Source organism: Pithys albifrons, chromosome Z, assembly GCF_047495875.1.
Source record: "Pithys albifrons albifrons isolate INPA30051 chromosome Z, PitAlb_v1, whole genome shotgun sequence".
Classification (NCBI taxonomy): domain Eukaryota; kingdom Metazoa; phylum Chordata; class Aves; order Passeriformes; family Thamnophilidae; genus Pithys; species Pithys albifrons.
In genome coordinates, this window is record NC_092497.1 from 23853027 (window position 1) to 23866227 (window position 13201).

Sequence of the window (13201 nt, forward strand, 5' to 3'; positions counted from 1 at the left end):
GTAGCTGTCTGTGGAAGGGGTTTGCCCCAAAACTGCCAGCACCCAAAGCAAAAGAGACTTAAGCGTGTCTGCATATAGGCAGTTGAGATAAAAGAAAATTAAGAGCTTGCTTGAATAAAAGGCTGACAAGAGAAGTGCCTTTAGCACATCCTCAAGCACAGCAAGAAGTTGGAAGCCTGGGCAGTAAGGAGTAGAGAGAGTTTGTGTTTAAAATGATATTATGTTTGTCTTAGTTTGAGGGAAACTGAAATGTTTAAAAAGACCAGAGGAGAGGATTCCTCCTCAATAACCCCGTCACGCCTTATTAAATTTAGGGGAAAACCCCAAAACTTCAATTAGAAAATGTATGTAAGAAGGATAACTGTTCTTAACTACTAGATATAGATATAACTGTGAACAGACCAGAGCAAACCAGCACGAAAAAAACCCCCAACAACCCCCAAAAACTGTAGGATCCTCCTGGTGCAATTTTATTTATAGGCAGTGTCAGTGTCACACCTTGGCTGGCTGTGAGGTGAATTCTCAGTCTTTTCCAATCGAGGCAGAAACAAGGGGGTGAATGACTCACGGTGCAGGACAGAGCCTTTCATATGGGGGAAAGAGCAGACTCTCTCTCTCCTTGTCCTTTGTTCAAAAGAAGGAAATGCTGGGAGTTGAAGAGTGGTGGTAATTCCCAGAAATCTCCTTGCAGTCCAAGTCGGTCCCCAGGAAAAAGGTCTACAGTGTGTCCCAAAGCAGCTGTGACCCTCCTCTCTCTAGCTCAAGGTGCCCAGAGATGGAGGGGGGAAGATGAAGAGCAGAGTCAGAAGGAGCTCTCACCAGCTCAGCAAAACAGTGTGTCTCTCCCAGCATGTGCCCAAAACAAAGTGAAGCCAGCACACAGGAAAAGCCTCTCCTCCTCCCAGAAGCATTGAGTCTGTTTCTTCACCTCGGCCGCACCATTCAGTTGAAATCTGGAGCCATCAACCACTCCTTTGTTCTCAGTCCAGGCACTTCAACTCCCCAAACCTTTGTGTTGGTAGGGTGAGAAAAATTCCCTGAAGGAACCCTTTGACAATGTTACATAACATCCTTAGAGAAGAAAACATATGTAAACCTAACGAGTGTCTATAATAGATAATATTCAAAGCTACCTGTCTAAAAATTGCTATAATTTTTTATACAGTGGATATGTACTTTTGAGGCAGGAGTCCCCTGCATGTCCCCAGCCATGGCCAGGCTGTAATAAAACTGTGCTTTATTAGCAATATCTAGATTTCTTTAAATCAATTTGACACCCGAGATGGGACCTTCTCCACTGCCTGTCAGACCCTCCAAAGCTGGGGACCCCTGGTGCCACAGGACATCATTCGGGTAAAGCTCCCTGAGCTCTGCTGGATCATCACAGGAGTGGACCAAGATCCTGTACAAAGGTATACAAATTGTAAAGTACTCTTATATTTTAGGATTTGAAAGGTACCGATGTACCCTAGGGTTCTGGGCTTGGGTTTTTGAGAAGGTAACCATAAGACATATGCAAGTTCATTTTGCTCCAGCTTGCCAGCAGGTTAAAAGGAGCAGCACCTTCTAAGTGGAGAAATCTACTAGAAAGTTAGAGGGCAGAGGGCCCACCCAAGTAATACAAAATTCCTCAGACTAAGAGGATTTGGCAAGAAAAGGGAAAAAAACCAGAATTTAAAAAGAAGAAATGAATATTTTTGAGACTGAACTTTACAACTGGATTTTAGACTTAGATTTCAGATTGTAGCTATAAGTTTGGTATCTTACTGTTCTGGAGATTGTTTTAAGCCATTTATAGAGACCCTTTGTGTGTGATAACTGCCTTATTTATGAGTGTGTGTGTTTCTGAGCCTTTGTGTGTGTTAATGAGTATGTGTATCTGCTTTATTGTTTGTAAAACTAGAGCAAGAAACTAGTTTTAACTGTTTTCATTTTCAGAAATCAGATCTGGAATTTTGCTGACCACAAAACTACAGGCCAGCCTGCCTTTTGTTAACAGCAACTGAAAGCACTAACCATATCTGTGCTAAGTTTAGAGTAATCGTTTATTTGTAATTTGTGTTAAGTTCTAAATCTTGTCATGTGTTAACAAACCAGCACCCCTGAGTTTAGATAACTTTGTGGAATATAAACTTTTAAGAAGCTAAAAATTAGGTATTGTTTGTATAGTCTGTGTTGTTTGTATTGTCTGTATTGTATTTTTATGTGCTTTATCTAAACATACAATTCACACTTCACACACATACCCTCCAGGGATGCCAGTTTACCATTGAACACATAAGACTACTTTTATGTGCTTAAAGCAAACAAAAGTGCTAACCTGGATCCATACTCAACTTGTAATTGTTTTTTTCATATATTTGTGTTCTGTGTTCATTATTTTTGCTCCCAAGATCAAGCTGAAAAGTTACAGTAAAACACTGAGAGATAAGGTTAGTTTAAAGCCTCCTTGCTTTAGAGATAAATTGAACCCTTAAATAATTGAAAATTAAGTTTCCAGAAATAATTTAAAGCTGGTGTTGTGTGGAGTGATGTGTGCTAGATAGTGCAATTGAGGAGTGAATGCAAAGTCCTGAAATGTAGTTCTACTTCTCTGAGAGTGGCTGGTGATGGACAGAGTAGCTGGTGTGAAAAAATAGAGTGAGACAGACATGACTGGTGTGAGTAAGAGCCTGAACTTGCATTTCCAAATGATCTGTGAAAAGCACAGCCAAAGAGGCAAAGCAAAAACTGAAAGGAGGGGAAATCAGCAGAGAAAATAAAAGGCTGATAAACTCCCTTTAGGGTGTATTCTAATATATCGAAAAGAGAAAAGAGAAACCCCCACCAAATTTTTAGATCGAGTAAAAGAAGCAGTGCAAATTAATCCCACCTTAGACTCATTAAGGGATCAAAGAGAACAACTGCCCTTGGTCCTTTTGTTCCAGTTCTAGGACATTGAAAAAATAAGGGAGACCCTGGCTCTAGAAGATCTGAATGACATCCTAGTAAGAAAAGTCATCAGAAATTAAGACCAAACCAATGTGCAATTTGCAAAAAAAATGGACACTGGAAAAGAGAATGTCCTCAAAATAAACAAAATCCTACTCTGGTAACAAAATGGGACCAGGACTGAAAAGAACCAGGGGAATATCTGTACCCCAGAAACCCCTGCTTACAACAAAATCAGAAAAGACAAAGGTAAGATTAAGCTTTTTGTGAACACTAGATCAACACTGATGCCTCAGGGGTTTTTTTATTTTTTATTTTTTCATTTTTATAAATTTTAGAAGTACTTGTAACTGTAGTGAAGATGCAGACTTTACTGAGTTCAATGTTTATATATATTTTATCATATTTCTATCCCATATCAATGCCTAAAATTCCATTAGTTAGTTAGACTTCTTTTCAAGGCAGAAGGCTGAATAATATCTTGCAACTGCTCCATGAGACATAAACATAGGCCAATGACCTTGAAGCCAGAACACTAGAAGACCTCCAAGTATCCTTGCATGCTTTGAGGAAGAGAGGGTCCCACTCTCCCCCAGACTCAATTCCTGGCAGGGTTTGGAGGCGGGAGGAAGCTAGACCAAAGAGATGTGTAAACTAGAGATTGAGTGGACAATAGTATAAAACCCATGGAAATCAGAGTTTGAAGGGCGCGTGATCATGTATTCCTGAGGGCCCTAATGCTAGACATTAAAGAATCTACATTTTTATCTTATCCCACGCTAACTTGGCTCAGAGTCCAGTTTTCTACGGACTATCAAGGCATCAACACCTTTTGTATTAAGTAAGAATTAAACATTATAAATAATGTATCTTTAAATGTTATAAAAGCAACTGGCCAACAAAAAGAAGATATAGTTTATAACATTTATAAGTTAAGTAAGATCTTAAGTGTGTATAAGGTTTGTTAAAATTGTTTTTAAAAGACATTTAGTAAAAAAGTTAAATAAAAAAATTAAAATAGTAAAAGGTAAATTAAAATAGAGAAAATTAACTAACCAAGTTTTCAAGTTTTGTTTTAATCTAGCTGCAAATATCAGGAGAGGTGCCCTGGAATTTGAGTTGACCTGATCCCAAGAAATTTACAAGTACAGTTAAAATCCCAGAACATAACCACTAAGTATAAATTAACAAAAAGCTCCACCTAGCAATAGACACTTTAAACCAAAGTATATTTAGTTTTTTGTTCTAGACTTGAAAGATGCACTTTTCTATTTGCCTTTAGACGTAAAGTTAAAAATTGTTCGCCTTTGAGTGAAAAATTCATATGCAAGCTGAGGACCTCTTTGACAAACACTCCCTCAGGAACCGAGACAGTGATAGCTGAAGTCTGGCCAAAGATCACACTGTGGGTTTCAGTGAGCCTCCTGCTTGCTGTCCAGCCATGCATACAGTTTCAGCTACCTAGAGAAACAGTTGTATTACCTCCAGGATTTAAAGGAGCCCCTGGTCTTTGAAAATCAACTTGCAAAAATCTTGAAGAATAGACTGGGCTGTCGGAGTCCCCTTACAGTATGTAAACAACCTGGTAATTGCTACGTGAACTGAGAAAAATGCACTGAGTGGACTGTAAGCTTGTTCAAAAAAAATTTCTAGGACAGAAAGAAGCACCAAATATCCATAACAAAGCCCAGATTGTTGAGATAAAAACTCACTTATCTAGGATGTGAAGTCTCAAGAAGACAACAGCCACTAAGGCCAGAGAAGAAGAGAGTCATCTGCAAAATACCTTTGCCCTGAACTGTGCCAGATTGCAAGACTAAAAACAACTAGTGTGGACTGAAAAAGCTAAGAAAGCTTTTCATCAATTAAAGAAAGAACTTATGCAAACACCGGCACTAAGCCTCATAGATGCAATATAATCCTTCTGACTTTTTCTCACACAAAAAGCAGAAGACTGAATTGGAAGTGCTAGCTCAACAGTTCAATGACTATGAGAGAACCAGTGCATCACGATTGCACTAAAGAATAGAGGCAACATGTTCCTGTAGATCAGACTTGCATCAACATATGGACAGACTCGAAGTATGCTTTGGTGAAGTGCATACCCATGGAGCAGTACAGAAAAAAAAATGATAGCTCATTATGCACAGAAAACAGATAAAGCATGCAGAAGAAAACCTAAAGCTACTTGAAGCTGTCTGATCACCAAAAGCCTTGCCATCATGCATTACAAAAGACATCAAAAGGCAACCTATTGGCAAATAAAAGAAGTGAAAAAGGCAGCAGAAAATGGCCAAGTAAGACTTGTATCCTTAATTCCTAAAGGCAAAATCTTAAAGGTAAGCTCTAATGCATTGTATTTAAAAGACAATTTAAAATTAATAAAAAATCATCAAGCTCAACTCAAAAATAACATGTACTACTTAAAAGCAAGACAAGTAGTAGTACCTAAAAAGGTACTGCAGAATATTGTACAAGCATGTTATAGGTAAAATTAACCCAATTATTGAGGCAGATACTCAAAACCTATTTTTTAGTAATTTATTGCAGCAACAATAAACAATTTACCGCAGCAACTATTAGACAAATAAGCAAACAGGACATCCTAGGAAATGCCCTGGGCAACCAGCTGGAGAGCCTAGTGCTCCCAGCTAGCTCACAAAGGATACAAGTTATAGACTTGGTTTTTATAGACTATGTTGGTTCCTCTTTTTAGCTTGGTTTTTCCATTATTGATAATGTCTTAGTCTCTATTTTTAATTAATCCCTCCCAGCCTTGGCTTGTGATGGCTCCTAATCTTCATCTCATCGGGCTTGTGATAGCTCGTGATGTTCACCTCTGCGTAGGTTTGGCTCTGTTGCTGCGGGGTTGCTTTCTTTTGATTGGGCATAGAGTGGTCTTAGGGTGGTCTTCAGGCTTTTCTTCTCATGCATGGTTCACATGTATTATATGCCTATACCAAGCATTACACAATATGCTAAAAACAGTCCATTCTGTGGTTTAAGCCTTGCAAGTTCCTCAAAGCAGCGAGCACAGTCACAATGACATAACAAACTTTGCTTTATTAAAACTAATACAAAAGCTTTATATCAAACCATTAACTCAATTTAACCAGGAAATTTTATATTGATCACTTATCTATTACAAGCAGAACGTAATAAAACTCATTAAAGAGCAGATGCATTGCATAAACACCTAAAGAGACAAATAGTAACATGAAATTTGTACACTGCAATAATCCAGGTTACTAAGCAACGAAAAACTTGCTTTTGCAATAATCCTCACTCAACGAATAAAATAAAGATAGGGACAACTGGCAAGGTAACCTCCCAGAGAAACACTGGCAAATAAATTTTTCAGAACTGCTTAAGAAAGAGGGTTGCCAGTAACTATTGGTCCTAACAAATATCTTCTCAAATTAGCCAGAGGCCTTCCTGACCCAAAACAATAAAGCTGGAGAAATTATTAAAATATTACTTAATAAACATAAACACCTTGTAAAATGATTGGACTTTATATTGATCACAAGCATGTGGTCAAAGAGAAATGAAGCATTTGATAAAGAAACAATTAGCAAAAATCTGTCAAAAATAAATTTGTATTAGTATCAAATTTTACCTCTAGCCTTGTTGTAAATAAAAGTCAAACCTAAAAATCATATAAGTTGAAAAAGAATATGTATAGAAATGTTTAATTATATTAAATATGCAATTGTCAAAAATTAACAAACACCTACCTTGGAGAGTGAGTGTATTATTAAGGGATTTAAGATGACTTATCTGAATTAAAAGTGAATGCAACCTCACATCACAGGCTGTGACAAGTGAAACATGACACCACAGAGATTAAAAACATCATTACAGAAGTAGCCAATATGAGAGAACACCAGTCACAGAAGATTAAGAATATAGCACAAAGTACTCTGGACTGTACAAAGAGTGATGTAAAAGAATTTACATGAATTTTAAGAAGAAAGGGGGAATAGAAACAGGGATAAAACTAATAATAGGTTTTGAATTTAGTGTGATTTTGCAAAAATTGTAGTTGTTTGTGGAAGGGGCTTGCCCCAAAGCTGCCAGCACCCAAAGTAAAAGAGACTTAAGCAGTGTCTGCATATAGGCAGTTGAGATAAAAGAAAATTAAGAGCTTGCTTGAATAAAAGGCTGATAAGAGAAGTGCCTTTAGCACGTCCTCAAACACAGCAAGAAGGTAGAAGCCTGGGCAGTAAGGAGTAGAGAGAGTTTGTGATTAAAATGTATTATGTTATATAACATCCTTATAGTAGAAAACAAACGTAAGCCTAACCAGTGTCTATAACAGATAATGTTCAAAGGTACCTGTATAAAACTTGCTGGAATTTTTTATACATTGGACATGTACTTTGGAGGCAGGAGTCCCCTGCATGTCCCCAGCCATGGCCAGGTTGTAATAAAATTTTACTTTACTATCAATATCTAGATTTCTTTAAATCAGTGTAACAATTACCTAGAATTTAAATCAGATACTGTTGTGCTGCTACTTTTGCATCTCAGTTATACAGAAAGGAATTACAGTACCTTAGAATAAGAACCTCACTGTTTTATGAACTCCAAACTGCACTAAGAATATTCTACCCAGGGACCTTTATCTTCACATAATTACAGTCTGAGGAATTCTTAAATAATTTGCTAAGTTATTTCTAGTAATCTTAAATACCTAGGAATTACCTGGGGTTATTGCCCTATTTTCAGAGCTTGGCAGCTAGATATGTAAGTAATTTTGTGCTCGATACTTCCAGCATACATTGTTATTTTTGATAAATCTAATTTTTAAAATAAATATAATTTTTAAATAGGGTAGAGGCAGATTTGTAATTAATTTTTAAAAAATTTTAGTAAAAGAACAATACACAAATATGTCTCTATAAAAAATCCATGCTTTCGTATGCTAACACTCATTGTATATTTTAAGAAATTTCACGATCATATTAAATGATCATGCTTCTGGAGTAAACTTCTTAATGGAATTTAAACTCTACACTTTTGCTACATGTTATGTGTAAACACGGGTAAGTGGAAATAGTCACACATGTGCCACAGATCAGCACAATGTCTTCACTCAGCAAATAATCTACAGCATGAAACATTTCTAGGGAATGGGGTGTTGCTCTAGGAGCCTGAAACAAGCTATTTCTTTATCTCTGGGTTATAAGGAGTGGATAAGGGTGGATAAAATTACAAGTATCTGATTGGCCTTGGTGAAGCAGGTATGCGACATTAGCCTTATATTTCAGAGTGTCTTGCAGGTTAGAGCTACGCTTTGCAACCTACAAGTAAAAAGTGTTTTCAGCTAAGACTAACCTGGTATGCCATGAAAGCTGCATTGATCGCAATCACCAGGTCAGGTTGAAAGGGACTTTCCTGCTTCCAGCCTGACCTGCTGAATGTGGAATACAGTTCCTAACCAAGTGGTTATAACATTTGGCTCATGACTTAGTGTTGATCAGAAGAAATTTTCCCTTGTTCTTGTGTCAAGGTCCATCTGCCTAAGAAAAGCTTTCAGCAAAACAGGGAAAAACACAGGAAGCAGAAGATCATCCTTAATAAACATAGATAAAAATATTGAAAAAATACTCAGAAACATTAAAACACTAAAATCCTTTCACAATATTATAAAAATTAAACACGAATAACCCTTCTGCTCCATATTGTGCTTTTTAACTCTGTGCTGCCGCAGCTGTTATGCAACTGCCGCAATAATTTTGACATCTAGTAGTTGATGTGAAAGTATATGCTTTCATTCTAGAACTAGTTCACTCAGTGACAGGTTGCAAACCAAAGAAGTTTTGCAGAAATCATATGAATTAACATTTGGGCTGTTTTCACAGTATTTATTGAGACTGCATCCTACAGTTTCCCTGCTTTATTTCCCCCACTATCAACTGTATGAGTTCCACTTAGTACTGAATATGTTTCAGTTTTGACATATCTTTTTCCTCTATGTTATCATAGGTGTTTCTTTTTATTTTCTTAAAACTAGTTCATTAGTGGAGCATAAAACAATTTTAATGCTATAATACACTCTGCTGTTTAGCCTATCCTTTAGTAGTCTCTATATTCCCACATGGCTGAAGGAGGATGACTTCCTGTCATCCATAGTAATGCAGTTAAATCCTGGAATATAGTGAGAAGATGTTGAAGAGTCAACTGCCTCTTAGGGACAGTAGTGATGTGTTGTCAGAGTTACTTTTTTTCCCTTTTTATTCATATATGCTGCCTCTTTGTAAACATGCAAACTGTCTCTGGACATATTAGTCTGTGCTTGGTTTTGCCTATGGGCTCCCAGATATGGCAGAAATAATGACTCATTATATGAAGATGTGGGTTGGGGCTGGAAAACTCCAGAGCATTTTGAATGTTTTGAAGATAACCTTAAAATCCCAAATGACACATGCAAGGAAATTTGACTGCACTGTGAACTGTACTCTAATTTTCCACAAACACATCAAGATACTTATACTGGAAAAATCTAGGTCCCAATGAGTTATTTCAGTCAAATCCTTTAGATTTGTAACAAATCAATCAAATGGACAGACATCTTTTAATTCTTCTTCACTTTTCTTCCTCCGTCTGTCCAGACTGAGAAATCTCCTCAAAGCCAAAATCCTGGCTGGTAAGTGGATTAGGAATGGCAGATGTCTCTCTACCAGTCTTCTTCTACTCACTTATTAAAAGTTATTAAAGCCCCTCTATCGTTCCACCTTTCTGCTTGCTGGCATTTTGTCGCTGGGACAGCTACAGGTCTACAGGCAGGTAATTTCAATAATACATAATCAAGGTCTTTGTAAGTACAAAAGAAGGAGTTCCATTGTGATAACTCACCTGTTTCAGGCTTCATAAATATCCTTATGATTTTAGGAATTTACGTTCTCATTTTTGATTAGTCCATCATTCCCATTTTTCAATTACTTTGCTTCCCTTGAATATCTTCCTATTTACTCCTCATATGTTATAATCCTGAACTTAACATTTCCTAAGAAAATTACTACCCTTTCTTGCAGAAAACGTGCAAGATGCCAGCAGACTAAATAAAGTTTTAGCAGCTGAGATGCAAGGTGTGGTTAAGTCCTAGGGGTTTGATCTGAAACATGCAGGTATTTGTAGCAGTAATAATAATAACAATAATAATAATAATAACAATAATAAGTGTAGTAATAATAACAATAACGATGATGATCATCATCACCATCATCAAACTCCAACAAGATGCCAATATTACCTTGTAGCTTTCCAATACCTCTCCATTGGGACCAAAGACAAGTGAGACATCAGCACTATTTTAAAAGCAATACTTCGTTTTCTCCTTTTTTTTTCCTATTCACCATTCTGTATACATTCATCACGTTTTCAAGAACTTGCTTTTATACACATCTTGGTTATAAAGTGATATATGTAAAACAGACAGAAGGTAATACCCAAAATGTGATACTTCACCTGCTCACTGTTAATCTTCTCAAGTGCTGTGTAACTTAGCAGTGAACTCTACGCCACAAGATGTCATAGATGCCTAAGGGCACATCTGGAGATTGAAAATGTTCATGACAGATAAATGTACCGGGGGTTATCCAATACATGGGAATCATCCCCAGCTTACTCTGGCCCTCAACCATTTGTTAATTAGATGATGTCACATTAGTTGTGTAAAGTATCTTATTGGTGCATCTTGGTCTGTTATCTTCCATGAGCACCTGCTTTTGACTACTGAGAGAGAGAAGATATTGAGTCATAGAAGCTTTCCATATGGCCCATTTCACATAGTCTCCTGTATAGTACTAGGTAAGCTAAATAGCTAAATACTCTTTTACTTTCAGCAGGCAGCTTTTGCTGAATTTGGACTCTGGATGGAACACAGTGGGAAATGTGCCTAGAATCCACTGCTGTGGGGCTGAAAGGAAGGAAATTATCTTGACTTTAACTATTGTGTATTGCTGAGGAAACCTCACTCTGGTATGACAAAGGGATGGCTCAGGACTTGCGTAGTGCCAAGGCTGGAGGGCCACACCAACAAACTGACAGAGGGCATCTCTGATGGTGCAGACCAGCAGCCTGGGACCAGCACAGAACTCTTCAAACCATACCCAGAGCTCCTGGGCAATACATGTCAAATAGCAGCTGAGGAACAGCCAGCATACCCGCTTACTGGTAGCCTCTACTGGAGTCACAAAGCACTGAAAGATCCCAGGGATGAAGAAGCTAAAGTGCTCACATGCAGACACCTGCTGTACTGGCCAGGCTTAACTTTTCAGAGTATGTCCCTTAAACAGAAAACATCTGGTATCATCTATGTTGAAGGCCAGCTGAGATCCAGTCAGATAAAATAAACATCTGTTTGAAACAGGTTTCTGAAAACATGCATGTAAGAAATGTCATATTTATGACTGCCTGACTGAACAGAATACAAAAAAATGGGATGAAATGTTCTATCCACAGTGTGATTCGGTTTTAATATTTATTCAAGACTCATGTATTGTGTTTCTCAACCTCCTTTTCAGTGGCATACAATGACCTACTTTTTCTCTGCTGCTCTGAATTTGAATGGTATCTTTCATTCAAAGGGCCTGGGCTCTGCCTTTGCAATCGTTTATCCTCAGACATTTAGTTTATTGTGTCTGTGCAGAGGCAATGAACATGCTTTGCACTCCAAGTGTCAGTGAGCAGGAGGATTCAAGGGCTGTAACCATACTCACTGTTATCACCTGGTGTAGTCTGCAGTGCATGACCACAGGATGAGAGGATGGTCCATGCTTGGATAACTTATCAGGGTGACATGAGGGTCATGACACACTGCTGAAATCCAAGGACTTTGAAAATGCTGTAAATGGTGCATTTGTTGAGCAAGTTAAAGATCAAATCTTGATATACCATTGGGTTCATGTCTTTGAAATGTAGGACTTCTTTCCTTGTCATATATTAACACAGTTTCGCAAGTTCACAGCAACTGAAAATGGAAAATCCTAAGGATTTGTAGAATTTGCAATGAACCTGTGAAACTGAATTTCCAAAGCCATAAATAAGCTCACAAAAGAGTAGTATTAAATGTAAGTCTGAAAATATCAGTGACAACTTGTCTTAAATGTCTCTAATATATTAGAAGGCTCTTAACACAAAGGCACAGCAATCTGTTCTCCTTTTGTTGTCAAGAAATAATTCTTGGGGCAGACTAAGTCTGTGTAAATAAGTGATTTGTGGGGGGAAAGGAGTCATGGAGGTTCATTGCCTAAACTAGAAAGGAAAAAAAATCCAGACAGCTGAGCTTTGCCTTTCAGAACTGAAAGTGTATTTTTTTTTCTCCTGTGATCTGTCACATGAAAATTAAAGTGTTTTCCTTCCATTCCAAGCTGTAATATGGCTGTGGCAGAGAACACTTTGCTTTTGAACAGCCACATGTTACATTCATTGTACATTCAGCTGCTGCTTCAGTATCTACACCATGTAGGAGCTCACTCTGGCAAAAGCACTTGCTCTGATGGCAGCTCTGATTTTGTCTGCTGCTAGGCTGAGCAAAGCTAAACATGTTTGTGTCTGAGGATGGGTTTTGAGAGCAGTGAGACTTCCTTTATTAAAAAAAAATTTTCCCCCTACCTTACTGCAAGATTTTTTTTCACCAAGTAAGTTGAGCTTATGCATATTGCAGTGGATGAGCACTTTACCTGTAAGACATTTTTAATTAAATATGAAAGAATAGGATTAGACTCTAATAGCTTTATACACTCTTCATCAGAAAGGAACTTGGGTCTCCTGGACTTCTGATGCAACCGGAATTCAATGATCCTGCTCCCTTTTAATTTCAAAGCTTTAACACTCGGGATAAGGATTCCACCATAGCTAGTTTAGCAGTTGGGTGCCCTAACTGATATAATAAATTGATTAGTGGGTGATAGTTTAATGCTTGATCGATATGCTGAAGTGTTAAAAAAACAAGTAAATCCTATGCTGAAAACCTCTTCCTTCCTTAGTAGAGAGAGTGCTTAGGACTCTTAAGCCTCTCTGTCCTTCACAGTATGGAGGCCAGACAAATTCTCTAAGGATTTGCAGTCATTAATTACTGGAGAACATTCTTTAGTCATGCCTTTAGTTATGAATTTCTATTAATATTATTTACATCAGCTCTTGCATACGGATTTTGCAATTTTTGTACATGAAATTTACCTGATTTACAGTAAGCAGAGAAAAGTTTTAAAGGAGATTACCACCATTACCTACATAAGCATAACTCAAGCTGGTGGTAATT